Raw genomic sequence first — 9,251 nt, forward strand, 5'->3', positions numbered from 1 at the left:
TCCCGTTGCGAAATGGCGAGTGCATTTAAGAGGAAGCTCGGGTGCTCCCATCTAAATACACCTAAAAGGAGAATTCGATTTTCTCGGCAACCACTGCACCAAATTTGGCGAGGTTCGTTGCACATAAAAGAAAAACTTAAAATCTAGTGACTGTTGGTTTCGAATTTTTTATTTAGGTCACTAATTTTTTTATTAAGAAGTGGCAGAAATGAAAAAATTTCAGAATACTACACTATCAAGTTTAGAGCGCTGTAACTCAGCAATTAAAAATGATATCACAATTATGTGAATTCCATCTGATATTACAACTAAAGCAGACAAAATTGATATGTTAAACATGAATTTCAAAAGATTTTGTAATATGGAAATACAGCTCTTGCAGCACCCTCGTACACAACGTAACAAATTCAGGTAAGATATAAAATGGCATATCAAATCTGTCCGCTTTCAATGATCTAGTGGATTTCGTTTAGAGAACCACGATGTCTGTTCTTGATAAAGAGCTATTAATTTATAAATTTCGTGCTTTTATTTTTCCAACCTTTCGGATTTTTGGAAATCTTAACAAAATTGAGCCCCTAAATAGACACTCCGCTTCCAGCAGTCACTACAATTCAACTTTCTCTCTCAAATGCAACAAATTTCATTAAAATCGGTCCATGGGTCATCTCAGAAAAACGTTTTTTTGCGTTTTACATGTATTTGAATAGGCCGCGTCGTTGTTTGGCCCGAGCTCCAGCATCCTCTCAGTTGACATGGGCACGCACGTGCCTCCCCAATGGAGTTTCCTACGACGAGCATGAACGTGTGCCGCACAGTGCTGGCAACCTTCGAAGCCAAATTTCTTTCCCAACTCAGATAAAAATTTTCCTATATTTCCCTAGATTTGTGTAAAATGTGGTGCTCCGTTCGTGAATTTTTTGTGAAATGTTTGTGTTATGCAAATGACTGCAAATTCTACAGTTTAAAATTGTTTCTATACTCGTTTTAAAATATTGAAATAATGAAGTCACTAGACTTAACCTGAAATGATGTTCCAGTGCAAGTTGTACTATAGCTACACGGCCACCTAGTTGAAGCCATATTCACAGAAGACAACGCCAGTATATGTGTACTTTGTTGTTGTCCTAAATTCCTTCGCGCCGAGGGTGACGTCCCAAGACTACACGCAAATTTTGTTTCGCATTGTGAGTAATATTGGCGCCAGACGTCCCTCACAATATGTAAGAGTGTCAAAACAGTCCGCCGCTGCACGACAGCGATGTAAAAGTTATGAAAGTTAGTTTTTTGATGCCGTGTACGACGTAGCACCACTACATTTACGCGCTTGCCCATCATTTGCCTCGAAGCACAAAAACACGCAGCCAATTATTAGCTTTCCTACACAGCAAACCTCACCCAAACACATGAATATATAATGGACTCTGTCCAACGTTGCACTGCCTATGGGTGGTTCCCGGTAAATTTCAGTATACGCATGCATAGTCGGCTGTTTAACAGCTCGATGTGAAGTACATGTGCCCAATTATGTCCACGTGTGTCCGTGCTGCTTTCTTTAATTTTCCCACATACGTCTGTTTTGGCGTTTACAAATAAATATTTAACTCAGAATGCACAGCCATCGTAAGCACACATAGAACGGCAAAATCGTACTAGCATCACTTCGTTAAAGCACCCAAGGCATTCGCACCCTTGCGTTTGCTTCGTGAGATAAGTTCACTGTACTACTGTACGATCAAATTATACCTGACATGCATATGCGAAGGTAGTTTGAAGTGACCGACGATTACGATAGTCCCTAATGCTAAATTTGAGCGCAGCTCCATACGTGTTTTCATTTCGCGCTATACTGGCTGGCGCGGACAATCTGTCTCGCGCGGCATGCTGTAAACGGAGCGAAGTGTGGCGCGACTGCCTCGCCAAGCGGGAGATCGCGACAGACCGCGCTTGGGTGACGCGTAGGCGCGGTTCACAGCAGCCGCCGTCGACAGGTCTCCCCGACTACGTGCGCTACTATGGCGCCATCTCGTAGCCATCGTCGCCGCACCGTGCTTTCCGCGCTTTCGCTATACTCTCCTCCGCTTTGCGGCTCATGATTACGCTGCACCCTCCTCTTTCCTCTTCGCGTCTTTCAACCCCCGCTGGGCTCCGCGTTCACCTTTCGCTGCACTCGCTCGAACGGTTACGCCGCCGCCGCCGCTTACGCTCGCAGCAGGAACGGGCGCCTGAGAACGGCCCTCTAAAATACACCATTACGTCAGCAGTTTAGCCGTTTCAATGTCCTAGCGCGCAATTTCTCCCAATTCGAAAGAAATTCTTTCCCTCAAGCGAAACTAAGATCCCTAGATATAAGTCAATTTCCCTAGAGTTTTCAGCGCTGGTGCCGCAGCGCAGAGCCCACGGCAGATTCTTGTACATGGTGCGCCATCGAGTGAATCGGTCGCCAGGCAGAGCCCAACCGCCTGCACAGCCTCGAAGACACCTCTGTCGCCTGCTGCAAGGTGGGGCACTGCAAAGGTGGTGCAGTGGCCAGCTACGGCGTTAGCGGTGGCGGCGGGGCAGACGATCGGATCGCCGCCGTGGCGTCTTTTTTTTTTTTACTAGGATGAAGACGACGTAATTTGTGCGCAATCTTTCTGCCACGGCTTTCTGATGACGGCGAGGTGGCACAAGGAGCCAACAACGCTCTCGCATGAAAAGATCGACTTCCCGATTTTGGGCAACTTCTGTAAAAATTCCCCATTCTAAATAAAAATTGGGCATTTTACGGTAGCTGGAATTTTGCTTTCTCCCCCAAACGAAACAAGTTTCGTTCAAATCTGGCAGGCGGCAGTTTTATGAGAGCATTTCTGCGTTTTACACGAGTTTGAATACAAGAGTTTCCACGAGTTCCTCTCGACGTCTCGCACGCCGTGAGCGCCGCGGCACGTGGATTCAGTTAACTCGGAGCAGACGAGCTGTGCCCAAGAATCCGACTGAGCAGAGACGCGAATAAACGCGTCGACGTCTGTACAAAAATGCCCGCAAAGGGCGGGATCGATAAGTCGAAGCCAGTAGTTTTTTTCTGTCAAGATAGAGCCATTCGACACAAATGTTTTCGTGAAGAAATTAAAAAAAGAAATACAAGGGCACGCGAAACAGCGCTCCGTTTCTGAGAAAGAAAGGAAGAGAGAAAGAAAAAAACCGTAGAAGAAATGAATTATTTAGGGATTTAGGAGATAGTCAAGTGCCAGTACAAAACAATATGGGGCCTGATACTTGCACGATGCAAATAGGGCGAAGCTATGTCTGCCGCTAGTTTCACTTAACGACCCTCTTCGTCGACGGCGCTCGGCCTTGTCTCGCAGATGACGCGCTTTTTGCCGTCAAATTACAATCGAGCGCTTCAAAAAGAAATTACACTAGAAGATATCACTTGTGCCTCTGTGTGCCGCCAGTAGGACGTCTACTACATATTACTAACTACAATAATAAAAAATCATGGGAGCGTCAATGCGTTTGTTCACATCAACGTTAAGCTAAGGTATATTCAAATGCTTTAATAAAATGCCACCAGACGTCAAACTCTCTTTCAAGAGCTCCCGCGCTTGCTCGGCACGAATCGTCTGCGTCCGGCCATCCCCAAACCAACGGCCTCGTGTAACGCTTGCATCGGCATCTCAAATCGGCGCTCATTGCTCGCGGCACGCCATGACAACGGGTTCAGCATTGGTTCTCCCGGGTATCCGGTGCGCCTCCAAGACGGACGTCGGGTGCTCGAGCGCGGAGCTCGTCTGCACAACGACTCCTTCTCACCAAAAACCACCTTTGCATGCTCGGTCTGCTCCCGAATGCGTGCACCTTCTTCGGGACCTCTTCCGCGGTCTAAAACCCTGTCCGACGCGTCCAGTTCCAGCACGCACACCTTACGTTCAACTGACCTCGACAACGCAACCGACGTCTTCGGGCGCTCATGACCCGTTCGGCCTGCTCTCCACCCACACTACCTCGGACCCACTTTCTCGTACTGGAGAGATGCAAGTGCACGTACATTGTGGACATTAGTGGCAAAACGGAAGCCATCGCCCTGTACCGGCTGAAGCCAGCCTACTGCGAGGCGACTCCCGCAGTCGCATCCCTCAATTCAGCACCGGACGTCTCCTTTCCGGTCGAGGCGCACGCCACTTCACTCCGTCGCGCTTCATGGAGCTGCTGGTAAGGTTCGCAGACCATGCTGCTCTCTAGCGGTGGAGCTATGCAGCGACATCGACGCGATCGCCCAGGTAAAGAAGACGAGGTCAGGCGATGCCACGAGCGGCGCGCAAGCTTAGCTGGCGCTGGGAACAGAAGAAATAAAAGCTGAGTTTGAGCTCTTGTGTCTCGTTGTCTCTTTCTCATGTGCTCACATGCACACATGATGCGTGAAATGTTATTTTATTTCCGAGACATTCACGCGCGGCAAATGTAGTTTCAAATATTTCCCAGCCGGCCTTGGTTCATGCCCCATTTGGTGTCCCAAAACATGAACCCTATAGTCTTTTCTCTAATTTCTTTTGGTGTGTATGCGTGTAACGCTGCCTATAGCTTTATAGCCTATAGAATTAGGCGGAATGTAAAACAAAAATTAATCTGAGCCTCTCCAAGCGACGACAAGCACCATCACCTTGGTTCTGTCCAGCTACGTGGCATGTAGTACATACATTTAAATCACGGTGCACGACAGTTGGGACACCCTGTATACGCGTGCCATCCTACGGTATGCAGACAAGCAATAAACGATGGAGCTTCTGCGGAAGAGCCCATGAAAGATGTTCAGTCTAACGGTATTGATCCGTGCAGAACAGCTACAAGATACACGCGAAGGCGCAAACGGCACTGACAGTGTATCTTTTGTCTGTCTTTCTTATTAATGCGAATGTATTACATGTCCCACAAAGCAGAAGATCCGGCGTTGTCCGCAACGATAGGCAGGAAAAATCATCAGCGTGGATTAACGTGGACTGCAATGACTCCAGAGTGGTTAAGGGGCACAAATTAGAGCAACGTCGACAAAGGTAGACTCTTAACTTCAGGTGATAGCTTAAGAGATTCAAATCGCGTAAGAATACTTAAGTGACTGTCACCTGCGCGATAACAATCGCATGGACACTCCAGCCGAACTTTTGCCGTCGTCGTCTAGGTAAGGTTCCGTATACAGGGTGTTTCAGCTAACTTTAGCTAGAGTTTAAAAATATGCCGATGCACTCTTAGACGACGCGACCAAATGCATGTTTCTCAATTCTGTATGTAGTGTGTCACACTATTCTTTTGTATTTTGGTGAATTAGATAATTAGTCGAGAATAATTAACGAACTTCTGAAGGAACGAAGTTAGGCAAGAAATTCCAATTATAATGTTGTAAAGCGATTTGCAAAACGTCCGATTAGACAGTTTCTAACTTTCTATCTATTAGGTATTAGTGTTTTTCAGCTTACTGCAGATGCCCGCGAAGTACAGAAAAAATAAACACCACGTGGCATGCCCGCTTGCGCGTCCTCCTCCTAAACCCTCCGTGCACAAACAAACGTAGCATTTAGCCGGGTGTGCTGCCGCTGCGTCGGCTTCAATGCTATCGCGAACCGCCGCGAGCGAGCACATGGCTGGCGTAAATCGCACAGCCAACGCCTTCGCCGCTGCCCTGTCGCCTTTTAAGGGGCAGCACGTCCTGCTAGGTGCTGCGTTCGTTTGTACGCGGACAGTTTGGGGACGCTGCAAACTTGGCGCGCATAAAACCCCTTAAACTTCGTAAAGTAGTGCCACGCTTTGAAGAATGCCGCTCCTCGAACGCTCTGGCCGAACCCGACGCCGCGTCGCTATTGGCCTAACGGCATCACGTGGCCCCCTGCGCCGCTTCGTTTGTTTACAGTCACGCTTCATTGCCATTTTTGCTCAAGAAGCGGCGCTTGTTGGCGCCATCCCTTCCATTCCTATTCTTTGTTGTTTTGATTTTGTGAACGCCTTAAAGGAAGTTTTGTGGCGAGTGCTAGGTCGCTTCACGTCATTTTCTGTGACCATGATTTGCTGCGCCTTCGGATGCCAATATAGTTTTAGCAAAGGCAAGAAACTATTCGGGATACCGTCCGCTAAGCGCGACGGGTTAGAAAGACGTGGCTTCAGCAAATCGGGAGCGAGAACTTCCGACCAACAACATGCTCCACGCGACTATGCGATGTAAGTTGTGAGTCTCTCATAGTACAGTATGTGCCAGGCTTGCGTATTTTGTTGCGGGCAATAACGTAGTAAATATTGCACAGTTGTCATTTGTCTGCACGCTTTTACACAATTTTTTACGCAACGTCTGCTTTGTTTATATATGCACTACGTGGCCACGTTAGTGGTATTTGGTTCGCGTAATCGTCTTGTGCGCCAACCTGCTTGAGTTCGCGTGTACGCGAGGCTGCGTGCCATAACATGATTAGGAAATTTTTAAGATTCAGCGCAGTCCTTTTGACAAAATTTCAGTCTCGATCATGAAAGCTCGATCCTCTTAGGAGAGCAACTCTCTGCCTTTTGTGGTTAGTTACTATAAGCCTTCTTTAAATAGAATAGCTTTGTTTGCCTCATTTGTTCGTGTTCCTCGTTGGCGGTCGCCCGCTCGATTTGCGCTACAGAGGCACCAATGAAAAGCGTGCGCGCTATCCCCAAACCGCGTTACGCGGTGCGTTCGTCGCCGAGCGACAGCATCCTAGGTAATTGAGACGCACATGCTAACTCGCGTGAGCTTTAAGATGGGCGAAGCTTAAGATGCGGCGGTGGAGCACTCGCAAAGAAAACGTGCGGTCGCCCGCCCGTTCCCTGGCTGGTTTGGTCGTCGTTCGTGCTTGGTCGTTTGCTCGTTCGGTCGCACGCTCGTTTAGACGTTCGTTTAGTCGTTTGCTCGGTCGTTTAGTTCGCGCGCCCGTTTAGTCGTTCGCTTGCTCGTTCATTCCACTATTAGTTTCTGCAGTCACTATGTCTAATTGAGACGCGCTTGCTGTAGGGCTCTTAGGCTGGTGCGTTTAATTATGCAATGAGACAATAAATGGCGCACGCGGACTTGTGACTGCAAAGGCAAATCTGCAATGCACCTATGCTGAAAATAAACCGTTAACTTGCAAACTATTATGCCGTTTCATATCACTTTGACCTATATAAAACATCATTTCACTTGTCGCAATTTCGGCCGCGTCATGGCGGGGGGATTCATTGCGCGATCATGACTTCGCTATATAAAGTCATGTCTCGCAAATGTTATCTTGGAGGGAGCGCAACCGTCCTCAATGCTTGCACCTCAGTGCAACTCGGTTCGCGACAAGTACGTCACTTAGTGAACGGACGAACCAACGCACGACGAAGTGTTATTCGAGATAAGTCACTAACCTGAAAAGAATTACTCAAGCCCACTTTGGTCTTGTTTGAGATTGAGTTCAGCATTGTTATCGTCCTCGCGCTTCGCGAATGAATGCTACAAAACTTATTTTGTTTTCTTATGTACGCACAGTCCCGACTCGATGATCGGCCGCGGTATTTCTGTCGACGTTGAGACACGAGAAACATAATAGCACCAGCGCCCACCTCAGAGCCTTTGCGCCCGCTTAGATTGGCAAGCACGCACGTGGGCAGCACTGTAGCTTGTAATACACTTTCGAACCTTCAGAGCAGCGATCTCCGTCAGCCTTTTTACGTCATAGCTGATACGCGCCGCGAATTCACATGGTAAGGGCAGCGCGGATTCTTTAGGCTACTGAGGGCTTGCTGGAAGTCAAGATGTTGGCATTCTATCGTAAACGTGTTATTTACAACAATTTGCAACAAGATCTTGCGACACGCGCTGGACAAATGTTGCGTACCTAATTGTAGGGCACGCGATACATTCGCAGTCGTCAACGCACAGCGTTAACACTCCTTCAGATACTTTTTTAAGAAATAGTTATGAAAAAGTGAAACATAAGCTGCCGTCACTGAATTTGTATAGCCATCCGAATAGAAATCATATGCTGTATTCGAAGTTACGCGCAGCTGTAAAGCCAACGCGTGCGCCTAAAGCACACTATGCGCGCATTCAAGGTCGTCTGCTGCGCTCGAGCGGCGCAGGCGGCGCCACGGTCGAGCAGGAGAGGGGAGTGTCGCTACTCTACGAAGTTCAAGGGGTTTTAGGCGCGCAAGCGGGTATGTGAAGTGTTTCTTTTTTTTTTATTTTGGCGGGCATTGGCAGTAAGCCGAAAAACACTAACACTTAATAGATAGAAAGGTAGAAACTGCCCAACCGGACGTTTTCCAAAGCACTCTACAACTTCCTAATTGGAATTTTTGCCTTGTTCGTTGCTTCCGAAGTTCGTTAATTAATCCTGTCTAGTTATCTAATTAAGTTAAATGCAAAGAATAGTGCGACAAACTGCATGCAAAAGTGAGCAAACATGCATTTGGTCGCGTCGTCTTAGAGCGCCTCGGCATATACTTAAACTCTGGCTAAAGTTAGCTGAAACAGCCTGTATATATAGATATATGTATGCTATATGCGATGCCATGCTATATGACAGGCGGTATATGCGGCTTATATTTCCACACCATTCTATCACAGTTGCTCACGCCATGTCTTGCATTCTTTACAAAGTTATTCGCAATTCTGAGAATGACAGCCCAGAAACAAATGTCATGATACCAAACACCGACAGCGCATGCCTTTTTACTTTATTCTTCACAGACCTAAATATCAAAAGTACAAAACAATAACATTGTTGAGACCTGAAAATCATGTTATTTTATTGGCGCGTCTGTGCTCTACTTCCGGCATCGGCCCCGAAGAGAGGTTTGTAGCATTACACAATACGGAAAACTGGTGGTAAAGTCGCTAAGAAAGACGTTAGCTTTAATTAACGAGCATAAATTGAATTCTCCGATCGTTGGATTCAAAGAGAGGACCCTAGCACAACCACTCGTTTTTACTTAATCAGCTTACGTATACTACAGTTCTTACTGTCAGTACTGCTGCGAGCCTCACACTTCGTGTAGTACCCTAAGATGTTGCAATCGCATTCATTGCTTTGCCCTTGTGGCATAACTGTGATATAAATATTTTTTTTTCTCGATCCTCGACGTTGTTCAATTCGGAGTTGCGAAGTACATCTAAGGACTGGCGAGCTGTGAGGCCACAGCTTGGTTATCAGTGATGCACCTAACTACAGCATTATTTATATGACAGCTTCAAACAAAAACGTCCCTTTCCTCCAAGCGAAATAGTGCTCGGACCGCGA

General features: G+C 47.1%; 1 protein-coding gene across 2 annotated transcripts in view; it reads right to left on the bottom strand.

Moving 5' to 3' along the window:
- Positions 1-9,251, bottom strand: part of LOC126524289 (sedoheptulokinase-like) — a 265,319-nt gene that overhangs the window by 101,462 nt on the left and 154,606 nt on the right. The window lies entirely within an intron of this gene.

The sequence above is a fragment of the Dermacentor andersoni genome, chromosome 3 (assembly GCF_023375885.2).
Source record: "Dermacentor andersoni chromosome 3, qqDerAnde1_hic_scaffold, whole genome shotgun sequence".
Lineage (NCBI taxonomy): Eukaryota > Metazoa > Arthropoda > Arachnida > Ixodida > Ixodidae > Dermacentor > Dermacentor andersoni.